Here is a 21,203-nt window from a genome sequence, read left to right on the forward strand (position 1 = left end):
GAGATCCCCTGGAGAAGGAAATGGCAACTCACTCCAGTATTCTTGCCTGAGAAATCCCATGAACAGAGGAGGCTGGCAGGCTACAGTCCATGGGGTTACAAAAGAGTCAGACACAAACTAGCAACTAAACAACAACATCATTGGTATATCAGTTACATTTTCCAGTCCTGGAGAATCACCTTATGTGGGAGATGTGTGTGTCCCAGCAGAGTACTCCCCTCTGTTCCTGGACCTCTATGTTCTAGGGGTGCGTCTTGTTTGTGCTGCATGGGTCTGGGTGATGTGATCGGACAATCACAGAGCTGGCTCCTGGCCCTACTGGCCGTCAGGTCTTTCCTCATGTGAAGGTTGCCAGTCACTGTAGGAAGGGCTAGTCCCAGAGGAGTGGCTAGTTGGGGGTTCCAGGGAGTCCTGGGGCTGGTGCCATTTGTGGCTGTATGTGGTTCTTCTCATAGCTGGCTGCTTGAGACTTGGTTTCAGGACTGACTCCAGCTGACTGGTGGGCAGTGAGCCCCAGGCAAGAGGCTAGAGGGAAGATTCCGATCTGATATTTGTCAGCACCAGTGTTTTTGTGGGGGAGTAAGATCCCCAAAATGGCTTCACCACTGTCTGTGTCTCTAGGGAGAGTGTCAGCTGCCTCCTGGAGACTCTCCAAAATCAGCAGGTAGGTCTGATCCAGGCTTTTTTCAAATTACTGCCTCTGCACTGGGTCTTGGAGTATGAGATTTTGCCCTTCAAGAGTGGAGTCTCTGTTTCCTACAGCTTCTGACTCTCCTAAAGCAAATCCCTGGCCTTCAAGACCAGATCTTCTGGGGGCTTATCTTCTCAATGCAGGATCTTTGGCTGGGGAGTTTCTACCCCTCACTCCTTGGAGAAAACCTCTGCAGTTGTGATTATCTTTCTTTATGGAAGTTGCCCACCTGGAGTTTGGGCCTTGACTGTACCGTGAATCCACCCCTCCTACATGCCTCTTTGTGGTTCCCTCTTTATGTCTTTAGTTGTAGGAGATCTTTTCTGCTAGCCTTCAGGTTGTTCTCATAGATAGTTACTCTGTAAATAGTTGTAATTTTTTTTTGTATGAAAGAAGCAATTTTATTAGATGAACTCATTTATTTGACACATTAAATTAGGCAAAGAAAAATATATGCACTGCATAAAAAGAATCACATTTTTGTACTACTTGAACACATAGCAGTGGTCAAAAATAATAAATTGTGGAATGGATCCCAGGATTTAATGCAAAAAATACCCTGTACAGAAAAATTCAGGCTTCTAATTTCACTGAATCCAGTACTAAACGTGCCTTCTTATATTTCTCAGCTTCTTCCAAGTCTTTTTCACTCTCTAATAACTGCAGAAGATCAGTGTGTGCAGCTTCCAACCTGTGCTGGCAGTATGGAATCACCATCCAGGACTCCTGCAGGATCTCAGCCTGTTTTTTAATAGCATAGTTTTCACCATCTTTGGCTTTCATTTTTTTCAATCTTTTCTTCTTGTTGTTTTGCTTCTTTTTCATACATCATTTTTTCTTTGACCAATCACTTCACCACGCCGGTTTTGATCTTGATCTGCCTCACTCGAGGATTGGCCGTGGTCCCTCGAGTGCTGCAGAAAGGAGGGGCTCAAATAGTTGTAATTTTCTTGTGCTTGTAGGAGAAGGTGAGCTCAGGACCTTCTTACTGTGCCATCTTGACCACTCCCTGCCCAAAGTCTTTCAATATTTTATTTTTAAATTAAAAGAAAACTATGTGCCTATGCTAATTTTAATTTCATAACACCTTTGGTTAACTGTCAAAAATTCTCTAAGTGAATTGAGAGTTTTCTGCCTGATTTTTCACCTGGACTTTGAGTGTGAATGTGTGTATGTATGTATGTGTGTGTGATATATATGTAGGCTGAAAACAATGCAGCTGTGACCCTTTGGTGTGATTTTCCTTTTGTGACAAACTACAGTGAATTCCCTATATTAAGACCTATATTGTTTTTGTTCACTGATGGATGAAAGTAAAAACAGGTCAGAGCCCACACTGTAGCTTTTCTATTTTAAGTATGTGACATACATTGAGCTCAGTTCTCCAAGTGGGGTCTTCCTTGCTACAAGCACTTTTCTCATCTTCACGAGCCATGGGTTGAGGAGCTCCTCCAGGACTTCACATGCACACACCCAACACCTGCATGCAGGTTTAGGATGGACACAATGTCTGGACTCTGCTGGGCTGTTTGCTGGTGAAGGGAGAGGGAGGAGGTATCTCCCCTCACAAAGGGGTTAAGTGTCTTCCCAGTACCAAGCTTCAGCAGAAGGCTGTGGGGAGAGGGCCCAGGGTGATGCCAATGAGGCCAGAATGAGGAGAGTGAGGGTACAGTGCCACCAAGGCCCTGCTTGAGTGTTAAGAGCTTAGTTCCTTTTATTTCATTAGTTTTAGGAGATGGTCCTTCTTATTACCCTGTTTTGAAAGTGAGAAAATTAAAGTTTAAAGGTTGGTTGGTTTGTTGTTGTTTAATTGTTAAGTCATGTCCAACTCTTTGGCCAACCCATGGACTGTAGACTGCCAGGCTCCTGTGTTCATGGAATTTTCCAGGCAAGAATACTGAAGTGGGTTGCTATTTCCTTCTCCAAGGGGTCTTCCTGACCCAGGGATTGAGCCCATGCTTCCTGCATTGGTTGGCAGATTCTTTATTATGGAGCCACCTGGGAAGCCCTAGATGGGGTGGTTTAACTTGTCCCAAATCGTGTAATTGAAACTGGGGAGCCATTTAATCTGTGTAAGTAACCACACAGATGAATTCTGCAGCCCCTCATTACAGAGGAGGTGGGGAGGAAGCATGGCCCTCAGGGACTGAGCAGGCCCCCAGGGACTCGTTTTCAGATGGGATCAGGCCAGGTGGAAACCACTCCCACCACACAAGAGCTGTGGTCCCAATGAGTGCAGAACTGGGAAACAGGACATCCCCGTTCAAAGACAGAGGTTTGTATGTTACCCACCCAGTTTCTCTCCAGTCAGGTGTGAGTGTGTGAATGAGTGTGCTAAAGACAGATAGTGTGTAAAGTGCACAAGATGGTACATGGGGACAATCTCAAATTTTTTAAAAAATGAGCCAGAACAAAGAATACCAAGTTATATATGACCAGGACCCAGACAGGCCACACTAGGACACAAGCTGGGCTGAAGGATGGGTGCCTGCAGAGTGCTCTGGTGGGACTTAGCAGTCAGGACACAAGCTCCTCATGAAACATAGTGGGCAGAGTCAGCGTCTGAGTATCCCAATGCCTTGGAAGGACCTGGAGCTTGGTGGTGCTTTCAAAGATTGATGAGTGGATGCATGAATGAGCAAAAAAAAAAAAAAAAAAAAAAAGACTCATATGATCGAGGCCAAGAGGGTCTTCCTACAAATTTCATTTTTGAGGTTGGATGACTGGGGCTTCAAAAATCGAGAATGTCCTTGGGATCAGGTATTCTACTTTGGCCACCTGACATGAACAGCCAATTCATTGGAAAAGACCCTGATGCTGGGAAAGATTGAAGGCAAAAAGAGAGGGGGGAGGCAGAGGATGAGATGGTTAGATAGCATTACCAACTCAATGGACATTAATTTGAGCAAACTCTGGGAAATAGTGGAGGACAGAGGAGCCTGGTGTGCTACAGTCCATGGGGTTCACAAACAGTTGTACATGACTTAGTGACTGAACAACAGCAACAATAACAATTCTTTGCATAACTTTGGTAAATAACTTAAAATTTTGACACCTCAGCTTCCTCATTACTGCACTGCAGGCCTGTTAGGAAGATTGGACAGGCTGCAAGAGGAGACACATTAGAACCATAGGTACAGGGCTGGGAGCTGGAACACTCCTTTAGTGACAACTTCCTTTAGTGACAACTGTCCTTTAGTGACAACTTCCCTTCCATGGCTTTTATTTTCCCCTCCATGTATGAGCTTGTTTGCACTGCCTCTTTCCTTCTCTGTTTCTGCCACCTTTTCTCTGTGCCTCTGTCTAATATGATCATGAAACCTGAATTCAATGCAACCCCGTTAACTAAAATTCTCTTACCAATTGCACATGCTTTCTCTGTCTCTCATTTCCAACCTTTGAGGTGGAGGTGATTGATGGATGATTAGCCAATGGATCACTGGGTTTGATCTGTTCTCATCCAATAACTTTTGTAGGGAGTGGTCATATTGTGGGAGGAGCAAGCAAACTGGTAGACAATCTGGGGATTAATCCTCAGGAGCCTGTGCTGGTGGGATGTGTGATTGGTGCAGGAGCTGCTGGACACAGGCTAGCTTTTCTCCCCCTAGAAGCATTGCTTTCCTCCTCCTCCTCTGAGTTGGCCTCTGCTGGTGGGTCTTCAAGAAGATGGAGGAACCAATGTTTGAAGGGAGTTCACCAGAACCATTTGGTAAATTCATGTCTTGGAATCACCAGGATTTTGCTGCTAAGATTCACTTCCTTCCCTTTTGATGTCCTGTTATTTGCAAGATGCTATCTCAAGCAAATTTATGCTTTGAATCATTTGGAAGGAAAATGAAGGGTGATTTCTCATACATGCACACTTTCCCTTCTGCTTCACACTTGCCGGCTGCTCTGTGAAGTTGCAATTCAATTGCTTAAAACAAACAAACAAAAAAACTAAACAACCACAAACAAATCAAAGTGCGCTATCTTTCAGTGAGAGGGAACAGGATTCCAAGTTAACTGTGGTCTTTTACCCAAAGTCAGTAATAGTTTATCAGTTTATCTCATGTAATTATAAGATTAAGTTCAGTCTCAAAGCAAGCAGAGGAAAACTGACAGGGTGTACCTATGTCCCAGGATGTCAAGATGAGAGCGATTCGGAAAGCAGTGACTGCTTATCAGTGCACGGTGGGAGGATGCTCATGTCATTGGCTGAAGGTGCATTTTGCCCATCTGTGTGGCAGGGCAAGTATTAGGTGAGCAGGCAAAGAAATTGGGTATTTGAACTTGCTGTGAAGAGTTGCTCCTTCAAATCCCTCCCCAGATTGGGGTGGAGAGCAGCAGTGGGGTGGGCAGGAAAGCTGGCGGGGGAGATTGTGTTTCCTTAGTGCCCACAGTGCTGCCAGGGAGCCTGGGTGAACCTGTGAGTGGCTCCACAAGCCCCACTGGCAAGCCTTGCAGACTTGGGGAGCCTGACTGGGAGGTGGGGAAGTGAGTCCAGAGGCATCTCATCTGAATAGGAACATCCTAGAGTGATGGCATCTGAACAGAACCTTTGTGTAAATGCAACCCAAAGTTCACTCCCACCTGGAAACCAGCCTGGAGGGCAGCAGTTCTGGAGAGGAGGAGAAGCTGGTGAAGAAGCTTCACTGGTCTCCAAGTTTCTGTGTGTCCCTGGGCTCCATGAACCTGGCCTGGGGAGTGCTCATTTGGGCAGGGCTCCATTTCAGACATAGAGATGCCTCAGAACTCAGAGAGAGTTGGAGGCAGATGGCAGAGCTAGGGATGGGTCCTTCTGCATTCTCTAACTCCCATCGTAAAGGTTAGTCATTGTCCATCTGTCATGTGCCAGATAGCACTGTGGAACACGGTGGGCCTGACTTTGAGCATTGGCTGCACTAACTTGCTAACTCATGCCTCTGCAGAGTTCAGGTTTTTCACATTGTGACAGGGACAGGAATGACCACCCCACAGCAGCTGTTTCATAAACATCATGAACATCATGCTGCTCTGTGCCCTCTTGGGGCAGCTGCTCTCTTCCTGTCCTTTGGCTCACAGACACCTCCTCTAGGGAGCTGCCTGGTTGAGCTCAGGCTCCTTCCACAGCCATCTGGCCCTGGCCTTCCGCAGGATCAAGGGATCCTGTTTCCTTCTCTGTGTCTCTGCCTCTGCAGACAACAGGGCCAGGGTTGGCTGGGCTTCCAAAGTGTGACAGGAGCAGAGTCAGACAGGAGGCACCCCCAACCTCACCTCCACTGATGCTGGAAACCCACCAACTTTGTGACCTGAGGTTCGATTTACAGCTCTCTCTAGATAGGAGCTGACCTGAGAAAGCTGGAGTGGTAGAAAGACCAGAGTATTTGAGTTAGCCACAGGCCATTTTTTGTTAATTATGTATCTAATCATTTGATGATTATGAGTCGATCACTTCATCCATAGTTTTCAGACCTGTAAGGTAGGTTGGTGCTAATAGTGCTGTGAAAAGCTTACTAAGGTAAGATTCCAGAGGTTGGCACTGAGTGGGTCTTCTCTCTGCCTCCCAAGCCTAATAGTGCCGGGAGCCGGTGAGGCATTCCGCTCGTGACAAAGGTCATGAGGAAGGAGGCTCGGCATACGCAAAGGCGGGATCGAGCCTCAGGAGTCCGCCCGGATATTCTCGAGCATTTTCCCCCAAAAAACCAGAGCCTGCCTACTTTATTGCTTTGTGCTCTCACCTCTGACTTTACTGGGGGCTGTCCCCTACCACCATCTCGCTCTCTCTGTCAAAGAGTTAACTTACAGCTCCAATTCATAAAGTTCCTGGGCAATTAGGAGTGTTTAAATCCAAACCCCTCAGATGGCTCTCTAACTCGCCTGACAAGTTTACCCGGACTCCTACAGCTATGCATACGATTGTTTACAGTCTCCCAGCCTCGAGAGGCACAGGAAGCTTAAGATATTCAAATAGCTTAGAGCCTCTAAGAGAGTTAGAAACTGTCAGAATAAACTAGTAAAGGATTTCATTGATGAGCCAATGCTTGCTGCCAAGTTTTCACATCCCCTGAATTGTATCCTTGAATGTGTATTAATTAATATAGTTGGTATGTAGAAAAAATAAGTAGCGGCCTTGGTGTTAGTAACTTTAGACCCTTAGGTAATAAATTCTTTCCTTTGTTGTAAACCCATTACACATCCACCCTATAGGAATGCAATTTTATCTTTGGAAGATGGCGCCAAACCTTAAAATAATTACTCTTAGAGAAAATAAGTCTTTGTTGATAAGTCCTTGTCAAGAGTCATAAAATGTTAGTAGGCCTTCTGGCCAGAAGATGATGTAAATCACCTAAACCATTTGTATACGATAAATTTGCAGGAAAGAAACCCTGGTTTTTGATAAGAATCAAAGACTGCTGACTTTGCATCCCCTATTATCCTCTATGTGTAACTTAGGGTATAAAAGCCCCTGTTAAAAATAAAGCTACGGGCCTTGCTCACCAATGCTTGGTCTCCCCATGTCATTCTTTCCTTTAACTTCCGGCTGAAGTCTCCATCTGGAGCGTGGATATCCTCTGCGACCACTTATTTGCCTGGGCTTCTAAGACCCACTCGAGAAGGTGTCTAAGGTGGGGCACCTTCCGCTATTCGAGAGGGCGCCTGCGGCCTCCGTGGTCAGAGCTAACCTGGTGTCACGGGTTATATTGATTTTCCGCGTAAACCAAGCTACTCAGCCTCTTTTCTCCACTGAATTTTCCTACTGAGCTATCCTCATTCTATTACTCTTTATATCTCTAATTACCATTTGAATAGGTCGCCGACGCCGTCTCCCCTTCGAATACCCTGGATCAGCCGGGGCTGGTCCCCAGCATAATAGGGAAAGTGACCTCCAACCCCCTTCAGAGCCTGAATTTCCTCATTGGTAAAATGCTGATAATGTTGATCGTAGGTACCCACTCATTTATTCCCCTCTACCTGCCCTACTGTCATCTGACTGACATTTGTTGGCTGCTCCATCCCAGGAACTGTACCTTGCCCAGGGGATTGCTATGAGATCATAGGCAGCAGCTCACAGCTCCCAGGTGCACACACAATTGAACACTCTGTGAGCATGCTAGAACAAGATCCTACCTCCCAGTCCTGCTGGAACAGACAGACAAACAACACTAGGCAGCCACACATGCATACAGTTCTATGCAAAACTCTCCTCCCACAACAGCTCCAGCCTTGATCTGTTCTCCTTGCCTCCCAGATAAAATTTACCAAGACATCTGCTTTTTGAATTGTTTCCTTGTCCTGCAGTACTCAACCTACAATACACTCCTGCTGCCTTGAACGTTTTCCAAAGTCACGGACATAAGCCCCAATCCTATAGTAAGGCTTTCTGGATTCCCTTGCATCAAAGCACCTCATGTCACCTGTGTATGCCGCCTCCCTTGTTCCATCAAGTAAAGCACCCAATTCTATTTCTCTTCCTGGTGGTCTTTGGCTGGTGAGCATCAACAGTTAAGATTGGGACAAAATAAAATATTGGAAATCAAGGTGTTTTGTAATTTTCAAAGCCCTCTGCAAGTGAGGAGCAGGCTTATTCCTCTCCTGGGACAAAGGATTGAATCCCTGAGGACAGCTTCAGCTGTGCCCTGTGGATGATGGCAAGTTCTACCTGTATATCAAACCAGCCTGACGAAGTCCAGCATATTCCAAATTGATGGACTGTGGTTTGATGCTTTCTTGGGCTAGTTTAACAAACTTGCAATGACCTCCACCTGGTAGAGAAGGTGATAGGCAAACAAGGAAATCCAAAGTAGAACTTTTAATCATGTTTTAATTCAATTCCCACTTAATAGCAGCAAAAAGTTCAACCCAAGAACTCACCACACCTTTTGGGCACTTTCCTACCTTCTAACATCTGGTCTTTAATTACCCTTTAGTATTTATTTCATCCAGGAAACAGGCTGACTCCTCTGCCAGATCATCCCAGAGCAGGGGACAACATTAACAAATAAAGTGAGAAACACACACGTTTGTCAACAGATGGATTCCAAGAAGTACAGTTCTATGCAAAATGCCTTTGCTTTTAAAAAGCATTAGTACATAAATTAGTCTGTCAGAAAACGTGTGCAGCTAATTGTACAGAAAAAAATGTAGTCCTACAGTAATATCCTCTGCATATAGTCACTTCTTACAAAGCAGAGTGATTGGGCATACTATTAATGGAATAGAAGTCAAACTGTATTCATTAAATTGGTTTTTTGAGGAAAGAAGCTTATTAGAATCAATTTTATAACATATTTATTCTTTCTAACAACTTCATGAGTATTTAACTCCTGTTTGCAGACCGAGTAAAGAAGCAATTTTGCCACTTCTGGGGTAATATTAAAAACAATAAATTGTAAAAAGCATAGATTTTTCAGACCAGGAAGAGGGGGAGACATCCTAATACTCTATGTTTCTGTGTCTGTCTGCAGGGCCTGAGGTGGGCAGGGGCAGCTTCCCAGCGGCCATAGGAAATTGGAGGCTGCTGGTGTGACCATGGAGAAGGGAGATAACTCTATTAAAATGATCAGGTTTGATGTGTGTAGATCAGTGAGCCAAGCTCCACATGTGAACTGCGAGGAAGCACTTGGACCTTGTGTGGATAAGCACTGCCAGTCTACTAACAATCCAAGTCATCCTGGCTTGTTGCAAATCTGACTGGTCTTTGTGATGAGGACTCCTTGATGCCTGGGCTGGATATTCTCATTTCTGGACCTGGCATGTAGCAGGACTACTTAGTGTTTGCCCAATATATATTTTCTTGCAGGAGCAGTCCTCTGCAGTATCTTGCAGGCTGCATTTGTAGAGGGCAGTGTTGTAGAGTGGTTAGGTACTCAGACACTGGAGCTATGTGCTCGGCTCCATTCTTGCTCTGCACTTCTCAGCTGCATGACCTTCCTGGGCAGGTCACTTTGACTCTCTGCATGTCAGTTTCTTTTCTATAAACTGGGACAACTACAGGCCTTGTTTGTAGGATTGTTGTGAGAATTAAAGGAGCAATAAAACCTTTCATGCAGGGTCTGGTGTGAGATTCTGGGTGTGACCCAGTGGTCTGTGGTTATTGAACATCTGCTAGGGGCATGGACATCTGGGTGGTTTTGTGGAAAGCAAAGTTGTGGCCAATAATGAACACACTTGTTTAGTGTTTTATATTTTCTAAGAACTTTTTGTGTTGCACTTTGATCTTCTGGGAACAAATACAGCTGTTTTCTTGAGGACATTTCCCCCAAAGAGAATCTGGCATTCAGTTGCTCACAAGTCCTTCCCAACCTTAGGAGTAATGGAAGTAGCTCTGGTCTGTTGGCCTGGGTACTGCTCAGTGGTGGTGGGAGGGTGTTTTTCCATTCACCTCTGCATCCCCAGGGCCCAAGTCGGGGCAGCTGAAGGTGGAGACTGAACTCCAGGGATAAAGTGCCATGTGAATACTGATGGGAACAACAGAGTCAGAAACAAGCCAGCCCAGGGTCCAGAATGTAGGCTTTGGGGGCTGAGGGTGGGAAGCCTGGCAAGAAATAATCTTAGAGGGATTCCAGCCTGGAGCTCTTCAAGGATCAGTGAGCCAAAACTGCTGGACACATGCTGTCGTCCAGGCAGACAGGCTACAGGGGCTCATGACAGTGGACAAGGCAGGCAGAGGCTACAGGTTCTGGCTGGCCACACAAGAGGCCCAGCTATGGGGTCTGGGAGCAGTTTGAAGGGTCCATCTTGGCAGAAGCAAGACTTCTTGGCCAGGTCTGGGTCAGGTTCTGCATCTGTAGAGGCCGACAATTTATTCACCAATTTATTCTTTACCTTGGTAAAGTCCTTCCTGTGTGGACTGGGAACTGTGTTCACTAATTCTGGCTTAGCATTGGCTGGACATTTATAAAAATTAGTTAATAAAATGAATCAAATGACTTGTAAGATTTTAGAACAGGGTGTTACTGTTCTCCAAGAATGGCAACCACTCTCTGTATTTTTATTATGTTTTAGCAGTAAATATCACCCTGGAAGGTCCTCGAGGAGACTTGCTGAGCTGGCAGAATAACCTCTCCTCGGATCAGCTATTATTAAAATGAGCCTATTAACCGAAATACTTTATAAATTTCAGATGATCTCTTTTCTATTATTCTCTAAGAAGATTAACATTTTTGTTTTTGGTTTTTTAATGAAGATTTGAGGCAAGACAAATAACCCAAAGTTAAATGAAACATCATTTCCTGTCTTGCCAATTTCTTTTTCTTAAGAGCCTGCAGTCAGAAATATGAGTTGTATTTCCCTGTGTCTTTTCCTGTCTGGTAATTTTTGATTGGATGAGCTATTTCAAATTCTAAAAGATGATGCTGTTAAAATGTTGCACTCAATATGCCAGGAAATTTAGAAAACTCAGCAATGGCCCCAGGACTGGAAAAGGTAAGTTTTCATTCCAATCCCAAAGAAAGGCAAGGCCAAAGAATGTTCAAACTACCATACTATTGCATTCATTTCACATGCTACCAAGGTAATGCTCAAAATCCTTCAAGCTAGGCTTCAACAGTATATGAACTGAGAAATTCCAGATGTACAAGCTGGATTTAGAAAAGGCAGAAGAACCAGAGATCAAATACCAACATCTGCTGGATCATAGGAAAAGCAAGCCAATTCCAGCAAAACATCAATCTCTGCTTCATTGGCTACATGAAAGCCTTTGACTATGTGGATCACAACAAACTAGAAAATTCTGAAAGAGAGGGGAATACTAGGCCACCATACCTGCCTTCTGAAATATCTGTATGCAGGTCAAGAAGCAAGAGCTAGAACCAGATGTGAAACAATGGACTGGTTCCAAATTGGGAAAGGAGTACCTCAATGCTGCATAATGTCATCCTGCTTATTTAACTATGCAGAATACATCATGTGAAATGCCAAACTGGATGAATCACAAGCTGGAATCAAGATTGCCAGGAGACAACAACCTTGACTGCAGATAATATCACTGTAATGGCAGAAAGAGGGACTAAAGAACCTCATGATGAGGGTGAAAGAGGAGAATTAAAAAACTGACTTAAAACAACATTGAAAAAACTAAGATTGGCATCTGGTCCCATCACTTCCTGGTAAATAGTGAAAATGTGGAAATGGTGGCAAATTTATTTTCTTGGACTCCAAAAATCACTGTGGATGGTGACTGCAGCCATTAAATTAAGAGACAGTTGCTTCTTGGAAGAAAAGCTATGGCAAATTTAGACAGCATATTAAAAAGCTGAGACATCACTTCGCTGACAAAGATCCATCTATTCAAAGCTATGGTTTTTCTAGTAGTCATGTATGGATGTGAGAGTTGGGCCATAAAGGAGCCTGAGCACTGAAGAATGGATGCTTTCAAATTGTCATGTTGGAGAAGACTCTTGAGAGTCCCTTGGACTGCAAGGAGATAAAACCAGTCAACCCTAATGGTAATCAACCCTGTATATTCATTGGAAGGACTGATGCTGAAGCTGAAGCTCTAATACTTTGGCCACCCAATGCGAAGAACAGATTTACTGGAAAAGACCCTGATGCTGGGAAAGATTGAAGACAGAAGGAGAAGGGGATGACAGAGGATGAGATGGTTGGTTGGCATCACTGACTCAATGGACGTGAGTTTGAACAAGCTCCAGGAGTTGGTGATGGACAGGGAAGGCTGGTGTGCTGCATTCCATGGGTTTGGAAAGAGTCAGACATGACTTAGTGACTGAACAACAACAACAGCCTTTGTATAGTTACCTTGTAGTGCCACCAGTTTCCTTGAATTTTGTTGTGAGATTCAGTTAAATTATTTAGGTCAACTTTGATCCTTTTTGGATTTAAAATTCTTTTCGATAGAACTGGATGTTTTACTGTTTTACTCACCCTAAGGTTAATTTTTCCACACTCCTGAGGCAAGACCCTTCGGTATACTCCACCCAGTGTCCTTTAACCTTGAGATTTTCCAGTCTGAGTGTTGGAGATAGGCAATATTTCCATCCCCATGTGAGTTCTCGGAACTGCTACCTTCCATTTTTTTAAGGTAGCTTTTCCCTGATTGACCATAGTTTCCTTGCATGATTATGTTACCTTGCATGATTATGCATATATCAGGACTCTGTGAATACTCAAGAAGGGTCCTCTGCTAGTCTGCAGTTTTCTCTCTCTTTTTTCTCTTTCTCAGATACTCTGTTCTGGAAACTAGCCAGTCTCCCTAGAACCTCAATTCAGAGAGACTGTGAGTCCTAGGGAATTCTCTCCTTTGGCTGTGGCCTGGAACTTTTTTCTGAGCAGTAAGCTGGAACCATCATAAGGCTGTTCTCACTTGTTGGCCACCTCTTAGTGGCCCCTGTCCTTTGTTGCTTGATGTAGAGTATCTTAAAAACTGTTTTTTCATGTATTTTGTCTATTTTTTCAACTGTTTCAAATAGGAGGGAGAATCTGGTCTTGTCACTCCATCTTGGCCAGAGGTAAGAATCTCTTGTTACCTCATTTTACAGGTTAGAGAGTTGAGACTCAAAGATTTTAAGTAGTTTGTCCAAGCTAATAGATGTTGGAACCAAGATTCAAGCCCCATGCTTTTTCCACTATACCATGCTATGTGATCTTGAACTAACCACATAAATTCTTCAAATTTCAGTTTTTTTTTTTTTTTAATTTTCTTAGACAAATGATGCAATGATGAGATTTGTATGTACAGCAGCCAGGCTGACTCAGAGGCATTGTTCACTTTTTGTCAATTCCTTCCTGCTTTTTAGCTAAGTGCTTAATTCACAAGAGAGGGTCTCATAGCCAGGATGGTGCACACCTCTGAGTGACATCTGGGTGAAGTGTGCTTGAGGGGACTCTGCTTCCTCTCACTGAGTGCCCAGAACGTTGAGAGTGAGAAGTCTGAAATGTCACTTTCTGCAGCTTCTCTGGATCCTACTCTCAACTCATAATCATTCAGATCAGATCAGATCAGTCGCTCAGTCATGTCCGACTCTTTTCGACCCCATGAATCGCAGCATGTCAGGTCTCCCTGTCCATCACCAACTCCTGGAGTTCACTCAGACTCACGTCCATCGAGTCAGTGATGCCATCCAGCCATCTCATCCTCTGTTGTCCCCTTCTCCTGTCCCCAATCCCTCTCAGCATCAGAGTCTTTTCCAATGAGTCAACTCTTCGCATGAGGTGGCCAAAGTACTGGAGTTTCAGCTTTAGCATCATTCCTTCCAAAGAAATCCCAGGGCTGATCTCCTTCATAATGGACTGGTTGGATCTCCTTGCAGTCCAAGGGACTCTCAAGAGTCTTCTCCAACACCACAGTTCAAAAGCATCAATTCTTCGGTGCTCAGCCTTCTTCACAGTCCAACTCTCACATCCATACATGACCACAGGAAAAACCTTAGCCTTGACTAGACGAACCTTTGTTGGCAAAGTAATGTCTCTGCTTTTGAATATGCTATCTAGGTTGGTCATAACTTTCCTTCCAAGGAGTAAGCGTCTTTTAATTTCATGGCTGCAGTCACCATCTGCAGTGATTTTGGAGCCCCCCAAAATAAAGTCTGACACTGTTTCCCCATCTATTTCCCATGAAGTGATGGACCAGATGCCATGATCTTAGTTTTCTGAATGTTGAGCTTTAAGCCAACTTTTTCACTCTCCACTTTCACTTTCATCAAGAGGTTTTTTAGTTCCTCTTCACTTTCTGTCTTAAGGGTGGTGTTATCTGCATATCTGAGGTTATTGATATTTCTCTTGGCAATCTTGATTCCAGCTTGTGTTTCTTCCAGTCCAGCATTTCTCATGATGTACTCTGCAGTGAAAATCAATCTTGACACCAAATCAAGGTGAGTACTGGCCTGTTGGTCTTCATAAGACCAAGTAGAGAAGTAACTTCTGAATTCATAGTGTCATGACAATTTTGTTGAAATGATGCACCTCCTTCTCTCCTGTTAATACTTCTATGGACCAGTGATACTTACTGGGATAAGAGAAATCCCCAGTGCTCAGAAGGAGAGCCTGGAAACTCATTCCCAGCTGTTGGCCCTGGGAGGCTGCATGATTTAGGGTTAGAGACTCATGGTAAACTCCACTCCAGGAGTGTTTCACTTGTGACCCCAGGCAGGGTCGTCTTCCTTCTGCAAGCATCATTTTCTTCATCTGTAAAATGGGGGTATTAATACCTAATTTTGTAAGGTTGTTATGAGGTTTAGAGATAAGGTATACAAAGTGAGTATCACATAGTGGAAGCTCAATAAATAATTAAACTAGAAAACTTAAATTGTACCTAACCAAGCATGTTTCCAAAGGAGGTTTTGGGATCAAGAATAAGGATGGATCATATGAAGTGATTAGGCTCCCAAGATCTCACATAAAATTAATCTTAATTAAGTAAGACCTACTATTAATTTGTACTGTGAAGGCTCCATTTTACTTTATGGTGGCTGGACTAGAGCAGGATATTTAGAATACCTGTGCTATGAGGAAACTTGCAAAGACAAGCACAGAAGGGCTGAGTTTATTTCAAGAAGGACAGGAAAAACCCATTAAGTTTGGCTTTAGACCCACCACTGTTTAGGAAGATGTGAACACTCTCATAGAAAAGCGTGTTTTCCTGACATCTCCCATCTGTCTTCATTTTGAACCATTTACTGTATGTCAGGCCCTCACCTGACCAGGTACTGTCTGCATTATATTGTACTTTTCACATCAACACTACAATGTCAGGATTGTGTGTGTGGACATGCAAGCTCGGGGGGAACACACAAGCTTCAGCAGGTTGACCACGCTGGGATGAAAACTGGCATTGGCCTGACTCTAGCTTGCCTATTTCAGAGGAAAGTAAGCATACCCAGTGGGGTGGGGCAGATGTATGCAGTCAGCAGAGCATCTTCAGAGCAGGACAGGGAAGAGGATGATGTGAGGAGTCATTCCAGAGCACAGGACGCTGGCAGGCAGGTCTGCTAATGGCAGGTGACACTTGAGGACTCATAGACTGGCCTTGACTGGGGACCTAGGGGCGTTCCAAAGCCTCCAGTCAGGCTGTGGCTGTTTGGGGAAGCAAGTGCAGCTCCCAGGCTTGGAGTAGGCAGCCCTGGAGGGGCCTGTGCTCGGCTCAGGACCGGGACTGACCAAGATGAGGCAGGAGCTGGATTGGATGGCTTTGAGTTTGTTGCTGAATCTGGGGAGAACTGACATGTTTGCATCACAGAAACTTACAGTGTATGTGTTTATGTGTCTTAAGATTTCCTTCTATAATATTGTGTTTCTGTGTAGAGGATGTGCCCCCCCTCCTTTGTCAGATTTAATCCTAGGTATTTCATGTTTCCTGGTTGTTATAAGTGGATATCCTTTCTCAAATTTCATTTTCTATTTTTTTGTTGCTGGAATATAGAAATATAAATTATAGTTTTATCTCTTCCTTTCCAAATCTTGTATTAGATTTTGCGTGCCTTAGGCATTGGCCAGTATCTCCAATAAAGTGTTAAATAGAAGTGATAATCAGTGGTCATCCTTCTTGGCCCTGAATTCAGAGAGTAGGTCTTCAATATTTTACTGCTTAGGGGAAATATTTTCTGCAGGGATTGTTTATGCTGCTGCTAAGTCGCTTCAGTCGTGTCCGACTCTGTGTGACCCCACAGACGGCAGCCAGCCAGGCTCCGCCATCCCTGTGATTCTCCAGGCAAGAACACTGGAGTGGGTTGCCATTTCCTTCTCCAATGCAGGAAAGTGAAAAGTGAAAGTGAAGTTGCTCAGTCGTGTCCGACTCTAGCGACCCCATGGACTGTAGCCTACCAGGCTACTCCGTCATCCATGGGATTTTCCAGGCAAAAGTACTGGAGTGTGGTGCCATTGCCTTCTCTGTAGTAGATACTATTTATTAGATTAAGGAAGTTGCCTCTGTTCCTAGTTTGCTAAAATCTTTTTTGTTCCCTAAATGGATGTTGAATTTTATCGAATGCTTTTTCTGTATCTATTTAGATGCTCAGTTGATTTTACTCCCTTATTGGATACTCTGTTGAATTACATTAGTTGAATTTATTTGTAAACTAATTTTGCTTTCCTAAAATAAATATAGCTTGTTTCTTTGTATATGTCACTGGATTTAATTTGCTAGTATTTTGTTTATGACTTTTGCAACCATGTTCATGAGAGATATTGGTATGTGGTTTTTCTTTCTTGTAATGCCCTTGTCGACTTTTGATTCAGTTCAGTCAGTTCAATTGCTCAGTTGTGTCCAACTCTTTGTGACCCCATGAATCGCAGCACGCCAGGCCTCTGTCCATCACCAACTCCCAGAGTTCACTCAGACTCACGTCCATCGAGTCAGGGATGCCATCCAGCCATCTCATCCTCTGTCGTCCCCTTCTCCTCCTGCCCCCGATCCCTCCCAGCATCAGAGTCTTTTCCAATGAGTCAACTCTTCACATGAGGTGGCCAAAGTACTGGAGTTTCAGCTTCAGCATCAGTCCTTCCAAAGAAATCCCAGGGCTGATCCCCTTCAGAATGGACTGGTTGGATCTCCTTGCAGTCCAAGGGACTCTCAAGAGTCTTCTCCAACACCACAGTTCAAAAGCATCAATTCTTCGGCGCTCAGCCTCCTTCACAGTCCAACTCTCACATCCATACATGACCACAGGAAAAACCATAGCCTTGACTAGACGAACCTTTGTTGGCAAAGTAATGTCTCTGCTTTTGAATATGCTATCTAGGTAGCAAGATTAAAATGAGCTGGAAAATGTTCCTTTTTTCCTCACTATCTGGAAGAGTTTGTGTTATTTCTTTTTAATATTTAATAGAATTTATTGTTAAAGCTAGCTTGACCTGAAGATGTCTGTGTGGGAAGAATTTTAGTTAATAATTCAATTTTTAAAATATATCTACTTATTTAGATTTTCTTTTTGGTCAGTCTTGGTAGGTTGTGTTTTTCAAGGAATTTATTCATTTTATTTAAATTTTCATATGTATTACCATAAACTTTTTATAAAATTATTTTTCTATCTTTTAAATCTCTGTATAATCTATACTGGTGATCCGCTTTTTGTTTCTGATGTTAGTTGGCTGTGACTTTTCCCCTTATTTCTTGGCTGGATATCTTAGAATTAAAAAAAGAATTGGTGATGCTTATTTTTTGTATTATATGTTTCCTGTTTCTTTAATTTCTATTCTTAATATTATTGTTCCTAATACTTTTTTGTTCTTCTAAAAGTATTTACTTATTTATTTGGCTGTGCTAGGTCTTAGTTGTGGCACGTGGGATCTAGTTCCTTGACCAGGGATTGAACCTGGGCCCCCTGCATTGGGAACATGAAGCCTTAGCCACTAGGTCACAAGGGAAGTCTTTATTTTCTTTGTTTTTATTTTCTTTGCTTTTTCTGAGATTATTTTTTAGCCTTCCTTCTTCTAATATCTACATTTATGGCTATACAATTCTCACTAATTTTGAATCTAGCTATATCCCACAAACTTTTATGTGTCATATTTTCATCATCAGTTAAAAGTATTTTAAAATTTCCACTGTGACTTTTTTGTTTGACTTTTGAATTTATTGGGCTTCCCGGGTGGCTCAGGTGGTTAAGAATCTGCCTAGCAATGCAAGAGATGCAGGAGACCCATATTTGATCCCTGGGTTGGGGAGATCCCCTGGAGGAGGAAATGACCACCCACTCCAGTATACTTGCCTGGAAAATCCTATGGACAGAGGAGCCTGGTGGGCTGCAGTCCATGGCCTTGTAGAGTTGGACATGACTTTGCAACTGAACACACATGAATTTTTTTTTCACGTATTTTGCTTAAATTTCCAAATGTGAGGATTTTATATTTACCTTTTGTTATTGACTACTGATCTAGAATGCTCAAGGAATATACTCTGAGTGATTCTAAGACTTGAGACTTACTTTAAGGCTTAATATTATGGACTGTTTGATAATTATTTCATGTGGGCTTGGAAGGAGCATGCAACCTGCAGAGGGATACTGCCTTCTGTACATGTCTGCTAGGTGGATTTGTTGACGGTGCTGTTCAAATCACCTGTATTCTCAATACTTTTTTTGTCTACTTGCCTTATTAATTGTTCAGGTCTGTCACTATGATTGTGTATTTGTCTGATTTTCCTTTTAGTTTCATCTGTTTTTGGTTTATGTATATTAAAATTATTTTATCAGGTGCATCCATGTTTAGAAATGTTAATTCTTCCTCATGGATTGATCCTTTTATCACATGAAGATATTCCTTTTTCTATCTAGTAATGTGTTTTCAAAATTTTTGACTTAATCTATTTTGGCTGATATATCAGCTTTCTTCTGATTAGTTTTTTCATATATATCTTTTTCATTCTCAATCTTTTTGTTCTTATATTTAAGTTGCTTCATATCAGCTTTCTTCTGATCAGTTTTTTTCATGTATATCTTTTTCATTCTCTCTCAATCTTTTTGTTCTTATGTTTAAGATGTATCTCTTATATGCAATGGTTTCCCTGGTGGCTCAGCAGTAAATAATCCACCTGCCAATACAGGAGACTCAGGTTCGATCTCTGGGCTGGAAAACTCTCCTAGAGAAGGAAATGGCACTCCACTCCAGTATTATTAAAAGTGAAAGTGAAGTCATTCAGTCGTGTCTGACTCTTTGCAACCCCATGGACTGTAGCCCACAATGTTCCTCCGTCCATGGAATTTTCCAGGCAAGAGTACTGGAGTGGATTGCCATTTCCTTCTCCAGGGAATCTTCCTGACTCAGGGATTGAATCCAGTTTTCCTGAAATTGCAGGCAGACACTTTACTGTCTGAGCCACCAGGGATGTGTGATTATTGCCTAGGACATCCTATGGACAGAGAAGCCTGGTGGGTTATAGTCCATAGGATCGCAGAGTCAGACATGACCTAGTAATTAAACAACAACAACAACTTACAAGCAACATGAAAGTTTTTCTGAAGTCTCAATGTTTGGAGTATTCAATCCATTTACATTTAATTCAATTGCTGCAATATTTTGGGCTTAAATTGATCATTTTCTTTTTCAGTCTCTCTTTCTCATCTAAACTATGTTTTCTTTCGTTTCTTATCTTTTTTTTGGAGTAGTCAGGTGTATTTTTATTATTCATTTTTTTTAACCTCTTAATTAAAAGACTCTTGAGAGTCCTTTGGACAGCAAAGAGATCAAACCAGTCAGTCCTAAAGGAAATCAACCCTGAATAGTCATTGGAAGGACTGATGATGAGGCTGAAGCTCTAATACTTTGGCAACCTGATGCAAAGGGCTAACTCATTGGAAAAGACCCTGATTCTGGGAAGGACTGAAGGCAGGAGGAGAAGGGAATGATAGAGGATGAGATGGTTGGATGGTATCATGGAATCAATGGATGTGAGTTTGAGCAAACTCAGGGAGACAGTGAAGGACAGGGAGGCCTGGTGTGCTGCTGTTCAGGGGGTTGCAAAAAGTTGGACATGATTGAGCAACTGAACAACAACAATACCATTTTAGGCATACATTTGTTTATTTTTTAAGGGCTTACACTTAAGGTTACAGCATGTATCTTTGACTAATTACAGTCTAATTTAAAGTAGTATTTTTACTATTTTCCAGGAATGTTTGGACCTTCATTTATTTTATTTATTTATTTAATAAATAACTTTATTTATTGCTTTCCAACTTTTGTGATTTTTTGTCATGTATACAAATTCTACATATATTTTTAAACCACACATGGCATTATTATTATTTTTGTTTGTATAGTTAGCATTCATTTAGATTTTTACATATTTTTATCTTTTGCATTTTTAATTTCTTCCTATACTTCCATATTTTTGCTCAAAAAAATTACTCTGGTATTTTGTGTGTGTGTGTGTGTGTGGTATTTTTTAGAGTGAATTTCCTGATGATGAATTCTGTTTGTTTGAAATGTTTTATTTTGCCTTTGTTTCAAGGATATATTTTTTTGGGTATAGAGTACCCAGATTGACAATTACTTTGTTTCTTCTGCACTTTAAAGATGCTGTTCCATTTTCTTCTGGCTTCCATTACTTCTGTGAGGGATTTTATTTCAGTCTTATTACTCTGTTACAGGTAATTTTTTCTTCTGGCTGCATTAAAAAATCTCTCTCTCTTTTGGCTTTTTGATATACTCAGTGTTGTTTTCTTACAGGTTATGACCTCTTTGAATCTGTGGTTTGATATCTTTCATCTTTTGGGAGAATATTCTCTGCATCATGTTTTGGTTGTTGCTTCATCCTTCTTCTCCTCCTGTGGGACCACAGTTACCATATTAAAGACATTTCCACCATGTCACTGTGTTTCTTGCTTGTTTCTGTATTTCTCAACTTCTGTGCCTCAGTCTACGTATGTTCTTGTAAATCATTTTTTATTTCATTAATTATCTTTAAACTGCTGTTTATTGAATTCTCACTTCTGTTTTTAATTTAGAAATTTCGTTTGATTTTTTTGCTAAAACCTTGTATCATTTAACTTATGGAACATAGTAATCACAGCTATTTAATACAAATTTCTGATAACTCAGATCTCCAGTGGTCTGTTTCTCATGTCTCTTGTTCCTTTTTGTTTTGGTCAGTTCTTGA

General features: G+C 42.4%; 1 pseudogene; it reads right to left on the reverse strand.

Annotated features, from left to right (window-relative positions):
• Window positions 1-1,243: 1,243 nt before the first annotated feature.
• LOC109574907 (tubulin-specific chaperone A pseudogene) overlaps window positions 1,244-21,203 on the reverse strand; it is a 132,577-nt pseudogene continuing 112,617 nt past the window's right edge.

The sequence above is a fragment of the Bos indicus genome, chromosome 2 (genome assembly GCF_029378745.1).
Source record: "Bos indicus isolate NIAB-ARS_2022 breed Sahiwal x Tharparkar chromosome 2, NIAB-ARS_B.indTharparkar_mat_pri_1.0, whole genome shotgun sequence".
Taxonomy (NCBI): domain Eukaryota; kingdom Metazoa; phylum Chordata; class Mammalia; order Artiodactyla; family Bovidae; genus Bos; species Bos indicus.